This window comes from Corvus hawaiiensis, chromosome 3 (genome assembly GCF_020740725.1).
Source record: "Corvus hawaiiensis isolate bCorHaw1 chromosome 3, bCorHaw1.pri.cur, whole genome shotgun sequence".
In the NCBI taxonomy this organism is placed as follows: domain Eukaryota; kingdom Metazoa; phylum Chordata; class Aves; order Passeriformes; family Corvidae; genus Corvus; species Corvus hawaiiensis.
Genome location: NC_063215.1, coordinates 49,224,273 through 49,240,420, shown reverse-complemented (window position 1 = coordinate 49,240,420; position 16,148 = coordinate 49,224,273). Strand labels below are relative to the sequence as shown.

Below are 16,148 nucleotides of genomic sequence, written 5' to 3'. Positions count from 1 at the left end.
GGGTAGACACAGCTTTGCAAAGCAGCAAATAAACTTTTGCAGAGCTTTGAAAACAGCTTTTTTTTTTTTTTTTTTTGAGGGATGGAGGTGAATAAAATCAAAGCCTAAAGGTATTAATAAATTATGTCTCATTACTCAAGGGAGGAAAACTGGTCTTGTGCAACTATATTTTCTCAGAAAAAAACTGTAGATAAGTATTAGCTCTTTTATGACTTGTAAAATATTTGGTAGAAAAAAATTTTGCCTCATGTTTTTATTTGTCACTGAAGACCCATAAATATATTAGAATACCTTTTTTTTAGTCAAACCCTGCAGAATTTTGTCATGCTCCTAAAAATGTCTTGCAAAACACCCATGGAATATGCAGAAACATTTTCATTGACAAAAATCTAGTCAATCCTTCCAATTTGTTTTTAATGGATCCATTTTTCTTCTCACTCTGGAAATGTGCTTCAGGAGGGATGTTTAGTCTCGTACAAGACAGTGAGAAGACATTCCCAAAAGCAGAATAAGGAGAGAAATATTTTAATTTACTATAATATAAAATCATTAGTGAGAAATTTTCCAAAGTTTCTTCTGTTTTCCATTAAAATCCTTCAAAAGAATTAAGTGTTCTGTCTTTATATGATAGAATTTGTCACTTCATACTTAGGGCGAGAATATTTGAATAAAAAGTTTATGCTGAAGTAAAAAAATAATACTGACTGATGTATTTCTTTTAATAGCTACCAAGATCATGTAGGTTTAGCAGATTTGGCATACACATTGGAGATGAAAGAAAATTTTTAAAATTATGATTTTAAAAGAACAAAAGTATTTCTACCTTTATTTCAATTCAATGAAGGCATAGGAAAACTAACTTTTGAAGAAAGTATTTTCATTATTGTTTAAATTTTTTATTAAATTATATTTCAAAAAGCACCTGGAAAATGACATTTCTTGTTCATCAAATTACATCTTCTGGTCAGAAGTCTTGAATTTGGAATAAAACATATTTATCTCTCACTTATACCCAGCCCTTATTTTTCCCTCATGCAACACAGCCAAGACAGCTTGAATTGATATCCTTGTTCATTTTTCAGCTTCATTAAAATTGTCAGTGTAGGCATTGCAGGGTTTACTTAGTTAACACCTCCCACCCAGGACCAACTACCTTTAAAAAGCTTTGTCAGCTACCTACCTTGTCAGTAGAGTGCTTGAAAAAGCTGGATTAAGACAAGGTAGATGTCACAGCTGAGGTGCTCAGGGAGCTGTTACTTAAAACCAGGTATATTTTTCCAGATCCTTGACTTTTTACAGTATTCCTCATTTCACACTCCTTACATTTTCTTTGCAGTCAGGATTGTGCAGCAGTGCAGGAGTTATCCCGAGGAAGTGGGGGATGCTTTGCTAGGGGCACAACGGGCTCCTTAGGACAACAGCTCTCAGTAAAAAAGGTGCCAGGAAGCTCTCTTGCGGCACCCCTTGCAGCCTTATTTTCTGACATTCTGGGACTGTCTCATTAGTATTGTGAATACCTACAAGCAATCACATGTATCGAACACAATTTTGCCTTGAGTGAGAGAATCGTTTTCAAAGCTGAGTCAAGTTATAGCGTAGGTGCATGTGAGAAGGTTATACATCCAGAGCTGAGAAAGTAGGCAAAGGTCTGCACCAGACTCAAGAAATGCAAATCTCATTAAACTGTGAGATACCTCTGTCTTTTAATAGCTAGGTGGCTGACTAGTGTATGAGCTAAAAGAAGACTTCTTGGTACATCTAGCCAAAAAATGACAGGACTATTCATGCAGCCTGCTGTGCTCTATGGAAATCCAGTATTTCCAGGGCTGTGAAAGTACTGAGAAATAGTTTGTGTAATCTGATGAATTATGGACGATGGCAGTTACCTGGATATTGGGAAGAGGTTCAAAAGTAGGTTGCAGAAATCCCATTAAGATAAAACCTGGAAGAAAGGAAGAGAAAGAAATAAGACAAATTTCACTGTTTTCATGATGTCAGTCTCTAGGAATGTTAAGCTTCAAGCAAAAGTTAATTGTTTAAAAGGCAAACATTTAGAGGAGACAACATAAGAACTGAACAAATAAGAAATTACTGATCTCCTCGTAGTAGCAGCAAATTTTGTAAGCAGGTTTAATAAGGTTTGAGCAGTTATTTTCTATTTCAAGAATCAGACTTAAGGTAAAATGTACTTGAAGCATTTGCATTTTAGAAATTATAGGACCATTCACAATATTGCAAAGAACAAAACATTCCTGCTATGACTGTGACTGTGATTGTGCAAAACTTGCTACATTTTTATTGTCCTTGTTATAATCCACAGAACTTTACTAAGAGTTCTGCCCTATTATACTTGTTGTCTGTCAGCAGGGACAGTAAATAACATCTAAGTAGTTGATTAAATACTGCTTTGTTTCCCTTAATAGATGCTTTCTGAAGTGACAGCTGTAATCAAGGAGAAGATTTCTGTCTGGACCTTCACTCTGATAAAATGAGTACTAATAAGGGTGTGGAAATAAGGATGTGATGCCCTTTCACTGGAGCAACAAGGACCAGTTAATGTCACTGCATATCACACAGAATCATAGAATTAGTTAGGTTGGAGAAGACTTCAGACATCTTCAAGTCCACCCTACCACCAAACCTTGTCAGCTAGACATGCCACTAAGTGCCACGTTGAGTCTTTCCATAAATACCACCTGGGATGGTCACTCCATCACCTCCCTGGTCAGCCCATTCCAATATCTAATCACCCTTTCTGTGAAGAAATTCCTCCTGATGTTCAAACTAAACCTTTCTTGATGCAGGTTGTAACAGGCCCTTTCAGTCTGTCACTTGTTGCCTGGGAGAAGAGGCTGAACCCCACTGGCATACAACTTCCTTTTGGGCACTTGCAGAGACTAATAAGGACAACCCATAGCCTCTTTTTCTCCAAGATCCCTCAGACTGGAGAACTCATAGCCCCAATTCCCTCAGTAGCTTCTCATAGGACTTAGCCTCCAGGCCCTTCACCAGATTTGTTGTATATGGTGCTTCATGGTATATGGTACCACTCTCTGCAAAGGCGTCAGCCAATGCAGAAAAGTTGTTAATTGCAGGAGGTACACACAGTGTCAATAGTAGTACCAGAGATTGAAGGGTCAATGGCCATGGTCAAGTATCTAGCAAATACTCGTAGAGAAAATTTCAAAGTTATGGTAAACCTCCACTTTTCATGTCAGACCCACAGTATCTTGTCTATGAGAATATTCCTTGTCTGGTGAGCAAAAAGACTGCAATGTAACCAGCAAATCCTATTTCATAGGATGTATTGGCAACAAATCAATTCTATTTGTGACATCTCTTCTCTGCAAAATTTACATATCATCATTTGTCATTTATGCTTTAAAAAAAATCAAAACTGATGCCAAACCAGAAAGTTATGGCTCCTTATCACCATCTCAGTTTTCTCAGTGCTGAGAAAAGTCATTTATGTTTTATCCACCTTAAATAGTGTTCCGTAATCATATTCTTTTAATAAGCCAGTGTTCTTTGTTGTCGTATTGCAAATCTTAATAAAATGGTTTAGCTGGGTTTATTCAAAAATGAATTTGCAATGATGCAAACAAATCTAGTTCACATGCTTCCTTATTATCTTCCTAAGTTCTGTACCTTATGATTTGTACTCCCTAGGGGGAAGATTCTCAGGTGATATACACGGGCAAACTGTTTACTTGAATATGATTTCAGTGACTGATATCAACAGAGGATCCTGCCTATATATCAAGTTGCATTTTCCTTTATTGGTTGCTTACCTGACTCATACTTCCAAGGCAAGGAAGTGATAGCATGTGGCTGAGTTAATTATGCAGCCAGAACAAATGAACTAAAAGGAAATTGATTTAGATTTGATATAAGGTAGAAGTTCTTCACGGTGAGGGTGGTGAGACAGTGTTCAAGGCCAGGCTGGATGGGGGTTTGAGCAGCCTGGTCTGGTGGAAGGTGTCCCTGCCCAAGGCAAGGAGGTTGAACTAGATGAGGCCCTTTTCAATTTAAAACATTCTCTGTTTATATACAATTTAAGCTGTAAAATCTGCACTTTGGAAAAGAGCTGATCACAAAGAGTGCAGCAATGAAGAATGTGTCTGTTGGCAAAGTTCCTTTAGTAAACCAGAAGGGCTGGATTCAAGTCAAGAATTGCTTTTTGAGGGAGGTCCTGTGGTGTCTATTAAGCAGGATACATGACCAAAATGGTCCCTTGTGCCCTCCAAGCCTATTCAACTGTAGTCTGTGAATTAATGATAATTGTGAATAATTTATGTAGAAGTATTCTTGCAAGAAGGAGAAAGCAGTAAGGAATAACTTCTGCAAAACAGAGCTGTAAGCAGGGGTACTGTACACTGGGCTTGCCTGTTCTTCGTCAAAATTGATGGGAGTGGTGAAAATTTCCACCTTTTTGCAGGTGACTGTATGAGGCAGTGCCCTGTTAGGATCAGCACTGCAATTAAAAGACCCTGCCATATCCACCTTCAAGATTATTTTCAGTTTTGGTTTCCAGTAGCAATCTAAGCTACTGAGTTAAACTCACTTGAAGAAATCAGAATTCATAGTAGACGTTATGACTTTCTCAGTATATTCGAGTATTATCTTTGACTTTTTGAGTGGCATGGATTTGGGAGGGTTTTTTTTTCTTTTCCTTCCCCCCCCCCCTCCCCGAGTATTTGCTACTTGGCTTTGTTAGGAGATGTGGGAGGTTTAGAGGAAAAAGAGAATATTCCAATGTTTGCTTCCCCTGAAGTGTTAATGAATGTTAGAAAATTTGCTATATTCTGTAAGCTTTATATGTTCTCACCCTACTGAAATATAGCACAGAGGCCTTGATAATATCACTAATGATGAATTTGGTCTCAGATCATTATCTAAATGTGTTATTCTGCTGCTTTCCAGTCTTACTTGAATAGTAAGTAAGCTGGTTTCCCAACCCACCCAATCCTTCCTAAGTGACTTAGGAGAAAACAATCTTGCTGAGTTTGCTGCATTGCTTCAGGGAGGGTAAATTTTATAGAGCAAATTATTTTCTATTGGCCTAGAAAAATCCAGTCTGCAGTATCCAAAAGAGAAAAAACCCAAGCAAACAAGGACATCTAAAAGCCTGTGCAGGCATCTTTAACAATTTATTAAACCCATTCTAACTATATATGAATCTGATTTTAAGTCAAGCTCTACTAATTTGGAAATACAATTTTTTACTTTTAAAAATGATCTGACTCCCATCAATTTGGCATTTGATCTCATTAGCAAGCAATAAGAAGGAAAACTGAAGCTTGTGGGCTATCGTACAATTAAGTTATTTCATTTTATTAAGAATGAAGTTACTTGCATATCACATGTCAGTGTTTTTGTGATGGAAAGCATGGATTTTGGGGGACTGCAACATACAGATCAAGTCAGTTCCCTAAAAGTAGGAACTGAAACTTTAAGAAAAATGGAAGAAAATCAGAAATTCCTGTGCTATTCAGTGTCATGAAGGCCATATTCTGATTCCTCAAAGTTGCTGGCACCCTTTGGAAGGTTGGGATCCCCTCAGCCTCAACTTACAGTGAATCCAAACAGTGGGGATTGAAAAGAAAGGTGTTTGCAGCACTGTGAGGAGGCCCAGCCTTCTTCCTCTACTGTGGGAAGGAAGATCACTGGGGAGATAGTGCAGAGGATGAAGCAGTTTGTGGGGGAAGATGTGGATTCAGTGCATACCTCAGCAACCTCTTTCAACAGGAAATGAAAGCTACCCAGATAAAGTGTTGATTGCCTCACTGACACTGCCCTGGGCTGCAGTTATTGCAGCTCAGGCTATGTGCAGACTTGAAGAGGACTTAAAACAAATTAACTGGGAAAAAAATCCTACCACACATGAAAATCAATCCCTCTTGTACCATTCCTGCCACAACTTGAATCTAGAGTTCACTGATTAATCTTAAAATGTTGATAGCATCACAAACAATCCCAACAACTTCAGGAATTCAGCAGCTTCATACTTTTAACTAGAGAACAGTTGTGGCAAAGACATGCAGAAAACCAGCACCAACTAGGTCCACACAGGGGAAAAAAATAAAGCTTAATTGGTCTGTTTTGAAGACGGAGTGTAGGTTTTTTTTACTTTTTATATATACCCCTTGTAATGCAGTACTACACTGACTTCACAAGCAATGCTTGAATACTTCAGTACTTTTGGAATTATGGCCCTAAGGAAAAATAAGGAAAAGAAAATCTGAATTTTACCAGCCCCATAACATGATACAGAGAGAAGAAAACCCCAAATAAGAATCAAAATTATGAAAAATATTCCCAGACAGAGCTGTGGTGGCAAAATATAAGTAAAATATTACAAAGTAAAATAGTGATGGAAAGACAGCTGAGTTCACACAGGCATATTAAACAGTGTTGAGTGATAGCTGATAAAAGATCAAGTTCATGTCTTTTTTATTGCTGCAAGCAGAGAACTTAAGATGATGAATCTGACCAAAAGCATCAAAGAGGGCAAAAAGTCACAGGATAGTGTGAGTCATTTGGAGAGCGAGCTTCAAATGCCGCTCCCTCATCCCCCTTGAGAAAGCCAATTAATAAAACCAAATGAGTTTGTGGAGGTATATACAATATGGAAGATTCTATGCAGGTTGAACAAAATAAAGACAAAATATTTTATGTTGGAAGGAGATAAATTTATTTGTAATAAACTCATCATGAGTATGAGCCCAAGCTGGGAAAAGAATTTTTGTAGGATCACTATGATTATTAGTTTCTGTTATTGCAATGTTATGAAACAGCTCTGAGTCTTCAGTCTATATTCTGGGTATAGTTAGAAAGTAAGAGCAATGGGCACATCTCTACTAATATTTTAGTTCAGAGAACATATGGACCTTGGAAGAGCATATTTTCTTTTTCCTCACCTATTGCACTTTGTCTCTCACCATGGAACTGCCTTGGAGACTGTGAAATGGGTTCCTTTGGGGTGAAGTGAAACTAAAAGATGTGCTTCTCTAATGACTTTTATTTCTCATCTGAATTAAAATCCCTGAAGCACCTTTAGCATGGATGTTGGACTCTCAGCAACAAGTGGTACTCTTTCTGGCCCATACCACTTATTGCTATAGGACCCAATGGAGTGTAGCTCTTTTCACCTAGCTTTAGATGTCTTGATGCAGGTAGCTGCAACCATTAGAAGGAAATAATGATTCCAAAGGTGTGATTTATCAATTGGAAAGATACGGTCTCTGCTCAGATGAATCATACTCTAACAGCTACCATTTTCTTTGCACACACAATGAGAAGAGTCTAAATAATGAAGTTCTGGGTAGAGGTTCACTCAGTGAACCCTGGTTAGTTTGAAATGATGGTATTAGCAGAGAATAGGGGACAGATTCACAAAGAAATGGCTTCACATTTCTGAGACCACCTTAACTGACCTGTGCTGGAGATGGTACTTGGCCTCATTATTTTTAAACTCCTAATCAAATAACCTCTCTTTATCCACAGTAATTATTAGAATTATTTAGTAGGCTGCTGTATTATGGTAGCTTAGTCTTTATTTATGTTATACAAAAAGTTTTTTCCTTTGAATTGCAGGCCAGAACTATCACTGACACGTCTCTTTATTTTCCATTAAGAGGAATGTCTCAATTTTTCCCAGCATTGTACAATTTTGAAAATACTTGCTCTTTTGCATTCTTTTCATCACTGAACTTATTATGAACATATGTTATTCATTGAATTGCACTATCTGTACTCTATGATATCAATTTTTATTTGTCAAGCAGTATTTAGTGAGGTCTTTTATGAACAAAAAACAATCTAGTGACCTGGATGCAGTATCCTTGTAAATAAAAATACATACCTGAACTAGGAAAATAAAATTACACCTACAGTTTCTGAAATTGTTGATTTTAAGTTAATTAGAAAAAATATGAATGATGCAATTAATGACTTGTTTTCTGTTTCCATGTGTCAGAAATACTGTTAAAAAGTACAGAAATATTCATCATGTGTCACGTTAAGTGTGTTTTTTCAAACTATATGGAAACAATAACAGTAACACTTTTAGAGGTAGATATCTATTTGTTTTTTATTTGCAATGAGTCACTGACTGAGGAGTCTCATTTGCATTATATTAGTCATTCATATTTGTATTTTAAATACAAATTTCTGCAAAAGGTATCAAGAATTTTGGCACTTGTTTTGATCAATATTCTGAAGAGGAAATTTAGGCACAGATAAAAGTAAGCAAATCTCATGGACTCTACCTTAAATCCTTTCTGTCCACATAACTTGATTTTATAGAAAGGAATTGCAATTTACAGTGTGGCAGTAGGTACAATGACTAAATAAAACTGATAAAACAACATTTTCATGCAGAGAGTTTCAAAAAACTGCACTGGAAAATCCAGCTGCCTATGATTTAACCTCTTCAAAGTTAAAGACCTATTTTAGTAAATCCATTTTATTAATATGCATCCCAATGCCTAGGCAACCTTTCTGTGGCACTGCAGAGGCAGAACAAAATTTTAAGAAGTGCAGTCAATGTTTTTTGGAGGAGAATACCTGTAAAGAAACAAGGCATAGCTGGAAGGACTTTTTCTCAGATTCTGGGCTGAAGAAAGCTAAGAAAACTCACAGCAGATGGCTAAAGAAGATTGTAATCATACTTAGCATTTCTCACTTCACAACTTCAATAGCCGTTTTGTGCCAGGGAACCCGGATGTCCTTTTAATCCTGCTCATCTTTCTTTCTCTTTCTCTTTCTCTTTCTCTTTCTCTTTCTCTTTCTCTTTCTCTTTCTCTTTCTCTTTCTTACTCTTCCAGAGATTGCCAGCCTGATTCAGACAGTGTTGCAAAACTACAGTCCCAAACAGACTGTTGCTCTTTCTGGCTATCCCACCACAAAGAAATTGGAGAGACCTGTTTCTTCTGCCACGTCTGTTTCTATGCCACCTGATGTACTTTCCAAGATCTGTTTTAAATTTAGAGCTTTGTAAAGGAACCACGAGTCTTAAAAGCTTCCTTAATACATGAAAATTTTAGAAAAGAACTTATGTTCACTGATGAGTCTTTAAAAAAATGTCTCTTCAGGGATCCAGGTTTTATTTTGAACTAGATCTCAAGCTAACACTTTTATGTCACCTAAAGAAACAAGTCCAGCTTAACATATTTTCCACTTCAACAGTAATTTAATGATGAACAGCACAGTTTGTGTGGACTTTGCAAAGGTGTAGGATCTAGCAATGAGGAAGTAAATTTTTACTGTTAGGACTATGAAACTTAAACCATTATGAATATAACTCCTTGGGGCAGGCAACCAAGGAGGGGAGGGGAAACAGCTGAGAAGAACAATTTTTATGACTGATTCAAAGTCTGTTTTAAAGGGCATTTATTTTGAAAGAGGCATCTTTGAAAAGGTGTGCAAGGAATTCACACATTCCTGGTGCAATGTATTCTGAAAGTATGAGGTGCCAAATGCAAATCCAGATGGTGAAAGCGGCACTATAAATGGAGATTCAATGGGGACACTTGAGCAGTACACAGACAGCATACACAGAAAATAAAGAAATTTATGTTCTAAGAAAAAGGAAGAAAAAGTCTTTCTTCCCCTCTCTCCACCAAAGCATGAGGTGGCATCCCTAGAACACCAAAATGTGGTCAACATGGGACATGACCCATGGTGTATGGTTCTGTAATGCAAGGTGAAATTCTCTGGCTCTGTCTCCTGTTTACTCCATTCCATGCAGAAAATAAAAAATAAAATAAAATAGATAATAAATAAAATGCATAATATAAACACTAAACTATATTTGTCTGCCACCAGCTGAGGTACTCAATCTCCAATGTTTCACCTGAAGCCAACTGTGTTTGATTCTGGTTTATTTGCTCCCCAGTCAGAAGTGCTTAATACTGCAGCTTTCTACCTGTGTCAGACCTGTGTAAGAGTGTTCTAAGACTCAGAGTCTTTTCTTCCTGATGTCCTTCAGCACTGCAGCTGCATATTAGTATCTAAAGCAATCTCCACCTGTGCAGTAACAGAGCTGATTCTACAAGCTTTTTAAGTACTTTAATCTAGCATCTTGGTGCTTGGATTTAGAGATACACTTCAGAAGATTGCTAAATTTCCTCAAAACACTCAATCTGAATGAAAGAAATGTCTTGGTCTTGAAGTGGGCTTTATCCTGAGAGTGATGACATTTGCTTTAACGCAAAGCCTACCTTTGGGACTGTGGGTTGCTGCTTAGATGTCACCTAATGCTTTCTTCACTGCACATATTAGAGGACTTGAGGTCTTCTCTTTTGCCTTAAATGTGTCTTTACTGCTGTGCCCATGTGCAATGTCCCAGAAGTACACCAGAAACAGAGAAAGGTGAAAAACATCTTGCAATATTAATTATAGCAACTAACTTTGGTCTGGTCTGTGAATAATTTTCCTTTGGCTTGTGTGGCCCTTTTGCTCATGGGATGTCTGAGAATGTCATTGTTGTCAATGCATAAGGTGTAATAAAAATTAAACATTTAAGATGTCATTTTATTGTAGGTATCCAGAGAAACTGTATTATTTGAAGACTTCACCGTTGCATAAAATTTTGATCTTTATATAAACACTATAAAAAAGAAGCACTTTTAAAAAATGCTTTGTAAAAGATTGACTTTTTTTAGTGATAATCTTGTTCAATTGAGAAGAAGAAAGCTATAGAAGCTCTGAATTGCTGGGTAAAATGCTCTGGAAACAAAACGCATTTATCATAGGCAGTAAAATAATTTTGATTTAAATACTGCAGTTATATATAGCAAAATGTGATGTTTGTGTGTCAGATTTCCTCAGCAAAGTAAGAGGATTTCCTCACAAAATTTTAGAAAATTGTTTACTAACCCAGACATCTTTCTTTTATTTCTATTTCTTTTGTATCAAATTAAATTTACTTCCTTTATTTTGAGCAAGACAACCTTCAAATGAATTAAGAATAAAAGCAAAAATTTATTTTGGTTTTTGGATAATAGAGACCAGTTTCTTTGTTAATTTAATGTGTTTACAGGACATATTGTTAAATATGGTTCAACAGAATCAAAACAAATTACCTCAAGAGTATATTTTTTCATATTTTAAAGTACATCTCTTTTGCACAAGCCTTGACACAAATTCTGATACATAAACCACACATTTTGTATCTGCTGAGTTGCATTTATTGTTTAGATTTAAGGGCTTAAGGTCTTCAGTTGTACTACATCCTGATACTCCTCCTACTTTACAGAGCTAATACGGCATGGAGGACTTTAAGTACAAAAATCTCCTGGGTTATGCATGTCAAGACCCACAAATATATACCTCTAATTGACCATAAGTTTACAATCTGTAAGAGAAAAATTACTTAGTTGCATCTGGACATTCTTTTCATAGTTATAAAACCTGACCAATATTGACAAGTTGAAACACATAGAAACGAAGATATTAGATTTATGTATACTGATTTTGTGAAGTTGAAAATTTCTCCTCTCCTCTCCTCTCCTCTCCTCTCCTCTCCTCTCCTCTCCTCTCCTCTCCTCTCCTCTCCTCTCCTCTCCTCTCCTCTCCTCTCCTCTCCTCTCCTCTCCTCTCCTCTCCTCTCCTCTCCTCTCCTCTCCTCTCCTCTCCTCTCCTCTCCTCTCCTCTCCTCTCTCTTCTCCTCTCCTCTCCTCTCCTCTCCTCTCCTCTCCTCTCCTCTCCTCTCCTCTCCTCTCCTCTCCTCTCCTCTCCTCTCCTCTCCTCTCCTCTCCTCTCCTCTCCTCTCCTCTCCTCTCCTCTCCTCTCCTCTCCTCTCCTCTCCTCTCCTCTCCCTCTCACAACAAATAGACCCAGCTCTTCCAAAGATTCCCTTCCCCTTCTCCTGGATCCCAATATCCAAATTCTACTACTTCTTTCCTGCTTGAACTTTTTTCCAGGTCCTGCAATGTTGTCATAGGTCTCTGTGAAGTAGCTTACAATAAAAAAATTAACCCAAAAAATCCTTTCCATACTTCCAGAAACAAGCTTCAGGATATGAATCCCAGTGAGAATTGAATAAAACTGAATTCCCGTTGAGGCTTCTCATTGAGAAAATGGATCGCAGACATCTCAAACCTGCTCACAGCAGAAGGAACTAGACGGTGAAAGAACCTCTCATTTGTCATCTAAATGATAAAGAACTGGTTTCAAGTGATATTTGGGAAACTGGGAGCCTTATTCATGTTTGTTGAATGCTTGTGAAAGCAGTACTGAGCTCAACAAGTCTGCTTGCTCTGGTGACCCCCCTTTCCCAGCTCTGGTCAGGCAGGACATGCTGAACGCCCACACTGAGATGCCCCCTGCCTGGGTAACCCAGGGCCCAGCCCAGTCAGCATCTGAATTCCTATTTGAGGGGCCTCTGCTTCTCACTCTGAATAAAAAATCTGGCACATCTGTAAAGTTTTTGTCAACACAGATCTTTGTGCTGTTTCCAGGAACCCAAAATACCCAAGACTGGCACTGGCATATCTCATGTGTTGTGTCAGCCAGTTTTGACTATCAAGGGATTGCAAAACAGACATGAAAATTAAACCCGAAACTGCTTCAGTAGGCAACTTGGAGAGAAATTCCTCTGCTGTTCCCTTTTTCATTTCTTTGCTTTGAACAGTTGTTCCAGTTAATGGTAAATTCCCAACCCCCAGCCTCTCCACCAGATATCTAATATTGGGTCTTTTTTCTTACAACAAAAAAGCCTTTATGCTTGTAAAGTTCTGTGTTCAGAGTGCTAAACACAAGACTGATCACTCAAATACATTCTCATATTTAACAACATGACTTTTGTCTTTTAACAATTTCTTTCTGAAACATATGTCTTATGTACCATTTCCCTGTCTTCTCTTATTTATTTCACTTTTTTTTCTTTATTTTCAATTTCTCCTTTCTGATGAGAGTAAAGGGAAGGCAGGAGAGTCTGATCCACCATTTCAGATTCCACTGTGGGACAGAACCTGTCTGTAAACTGAGTCTCCACCATCCTCTTTCCCTTGCAGAGAAAAAGTTGTTGTCTAGTGCTTAAGTCTAGTCCTGTCTGTGGGAAGACCATTGCATTCTTTTCTATGAACCAGAGTCCATTGTGAAAGAGTCCAGGGAATGAAAAAAAAAGGCAGAGAAATATTTTTATTTTGTTATTTGAAATAACTCTAAAAAAACATATCCTAAATCACCAAAAGCATACCCTAGATTTAGAAAGAAAAAAAAAAGATTCCAAAATAACAATTTATTGAAAATAAAATTTTATAAACCTTAAGAATTAAAATACAGTGCCTTTTAATTTTTTTCAGCATTCCATTTGATTAAAAAGTGAAACATTATATTGAAAGGGAAATAAATATTTGGTGAAAAAATGGCTGATACAGAAGTTTGTGATGAAAATAAGTGAACATTAGACCCTCTGGTGTGCAAACTGGAACTAGGATTTTAGCAGAATTCATTCATTAATTAGCCTCATTTCTGAGAAAACAGCAACCTTCAGCAGTCAGGTTACCTCTGTGAATGATGAGCATGTAGCCTATCCAGAAGTTATCTGAGTTAATTGAGATTAATTTCTCGTGAGCAGAGCATAAGTCTCCTGGGGTCTCATCAGAATGATGGTGCTTCTGATTTATACTCTTGTAGCAGTGTTATTTATAGAAGGAAGTTCCTCAAAACAAAATCAGAATATTCCTTACTTCCCCTGCCTGACAGATGTTCTACTCAGGAATATATGTGTAGTTTCTCTCTTTCTCAGAGCCTTAAAATACTTTACTTTATATGAATTCAGAATTATTAAATGTAATGAATCATCACAGGATAGCTATCAGCAGATGATCTCTAAAAATGGAGTTGAATGCTCCATTTTAAATATGAGATGTGAGTTATTGTTTTGGGGGTTTTTTAAAATTATTTTCCATTTGTTACGGAGTCACACAGAATCCATTAGGTTGGAAAAGACCTCTGAGATGATTGAGTGCAACCTATGACCAAACATCACCATGTCAACCTGACCATGGCACTAAGTGCCACATCCACTCTTAAACACCTCCAAGGATGGTGACTTCACCACCTCCATGAGCAGTTCATTCCAATATTTAATCACCCTTTCTGTGAAGAAATTCTTCCTAATGTCCAACATAAACCTCCTATGGTGCAGGTTAAGACTGTGTCCTCTTGTCCTGTACTTGTCTGGGAGAAGAGGCTGACTCCCACTTGGCTATAGTCTCCTTTTGGGTAGTTGAAGGGAGAGATAAGGGTCACTGCTGAGCCTCCTCTTCCCCAGGCTAAACACCCTTCAGCTGCTCCTTATAAGGCACGTGTTCCAGACCCTTCACCAGCATCACTGCCCTTTACTGAACTTGCTCCAGAACCTTTTCATGTCCTTCTTGAAGTGAGGGGGCCACAACTGGACACAGACCTCGATGAAGATGGCAAAGGAAAGACTGTGTTATACAGTTTGACTTAAATGAGAAAATCTGGCCAAAAAGGCATGGAGCAGAGCAAAGGTGATTCCTAGAGCAGCCGTCATCACATGTTCTGTGCATCTCCCAAATGTTGTAGACCTTTGCATCTCCTTTCCTCCACCTTTATATCCAGACAGCTCCCTCTTTTATCTTGGCAGTTTCTCAGTTTGTGAAAGATCACTGGCCTAGTACAGTCCTCCTGCCTGTAAAGACAACTGTTCAGAAGTGCTACTGCACTCCTGAATGTTTCAAGACATGACCTCAACTAGCTTTAAGTTGGGTATCTTGCAGCTTTTAGGTTTAGGAGAAGAAAGTGCTGTGGGAAGGCTATCAAACTTCTTTTGCAACAGGACGCATCTTCTGTCTCTGCCTCTTCTAGCTACTGGGAATTTAAAACATAATGTAGAGACTTTTAGAAGTGTGAAGGTTTGTCTCGAATTGGGAGACACTAGGCATTTATAGAAAAGGTAATAAACAGAAAAGAATCTGGATCTGGAGAAAAACAATAGCATCTGGTAAATGCCTCTTCTCAGAGATGTGAAATTCTGGCACTCAGTCTGAGGGAAATCTCTGGGACAATAGATGAAAAGAGGGCCTGTCATTAAAACATACCATGCTAATAAGTGGGTAATGCCTCCACTGTGACTCACTGAGACTGTGTTTGTGTGTGTGTACACCCACAGCTCCTTGCCCCTGTATTTTTTAATCTCCCAAAGGAGTAGAAATACCTTGAAAACTTGAAAATTTTTTATGGCATGACATATCTTATAAAGAGGAAGAAGAAACCTTGAACAAATTAGTTATTTTCATAGACACATTGAATGATACATGGATGAATCTTTATTTTTAGCTGATCTAACCTCATGAGAGAGGAAATTCAGAAGAGAGCTAAATTCTCTATAGTTAAAGTACTTTAAGGATTGGTTTTGGCACCACTATAAAGGACTAATCTCTGGTGTGCAAGTGTATGCTGGAGTTTTTTACTGGTATTTAAATCTGGAATAGGAATCTTAAAGGAGTTTCAATCTTCCTTCTGTTGAAGTTAAACCTTTCCCCCAGGGCTGTTCATCCATTCCAAGGTCTTCTGCAGCATGGACATGGTGAAGTTTCCAGTTTTCTCAACCCTTTTCTAAAGCAATCTGTAGCACTGCCTACAAAAGAAGCACATGGAAATCACATGCAGACAGAGGAGAAGTTCTACTAAATGTCAGGGACCTGGTGCCTGCACCAGACTAAATACCATTATTTGCTGTCCTTCCTCTAAAAGGGATGAGTTCCCCATTGCTGGCAGCTTGCAGTATTCTTGCTTTTTTATTAAAATGTCTTTATGCAAGAGACCCTAGACCTCAATACCTGTGCACAATCTGAGCAGCAAGGTTTTGAATGGGATGGCAGCAGACATAGAGCAAAAAAAATATGAATGATGCAATTAATGACTTGTTTTCTGTTTCCATGTGTCAGAAATACTGTTAAAAAGTACAGAAATATTCATCATGTGTCACGTTAAGTGTGTTTTTTCAAACTATATGGAAACAATAACAGTAACACTTTTAGAGGTAGATATCTATTTGTTTGTTTTTTATTTGCAATGAGTCACTGACTGAGGAGTCTCATTTGCATTATATTAGTCATTCATATTTGTATTTTAAATACAAATTTCTGCAAAAGGTATCAAGAATTTTG

The 16,148-nt window shown here is 37.7% G+C and overlaps 2 long non-coding RNA genes across 3 annotated transcripts in view; one reads left to right on the top strand and one right to left on the bottom strand.

Annotated features, from left to right (window-relative positions):
- Window positions 1-10,904, top strand: part of LOC125323819 — a 77,576-nt gene extending 66,672 nt beyond the window's left edge. Inside the window, exon 5 of the long non-coding RNA XR_007202659.1 lies at window positions 8,829-10,904. This is a non-coding gene — a long non-coding RNA (uncharacterized LOC125323819). The remainder of the gene's footprint in view (window positions 1-8,828) is intronic.
- LOC125323820 overlaps window positions 1-16,148 on the bottom strand; it is a 47,227-nt gene that overhangs the window by 6,695 nt on the left and 24,384 nt on the right. For both annotated transcript variants that reach the window (XR_007202664.1, XR_007202663.1), the window contains exon 4: window positions 1,887-1,942. This is a non-coding gene — a long non-coding RNA (uncharacterized LOC125323820). The remainder of the gene's footprint in view (window positions 1-1,886; window positions 1,943-16,148) is intronic.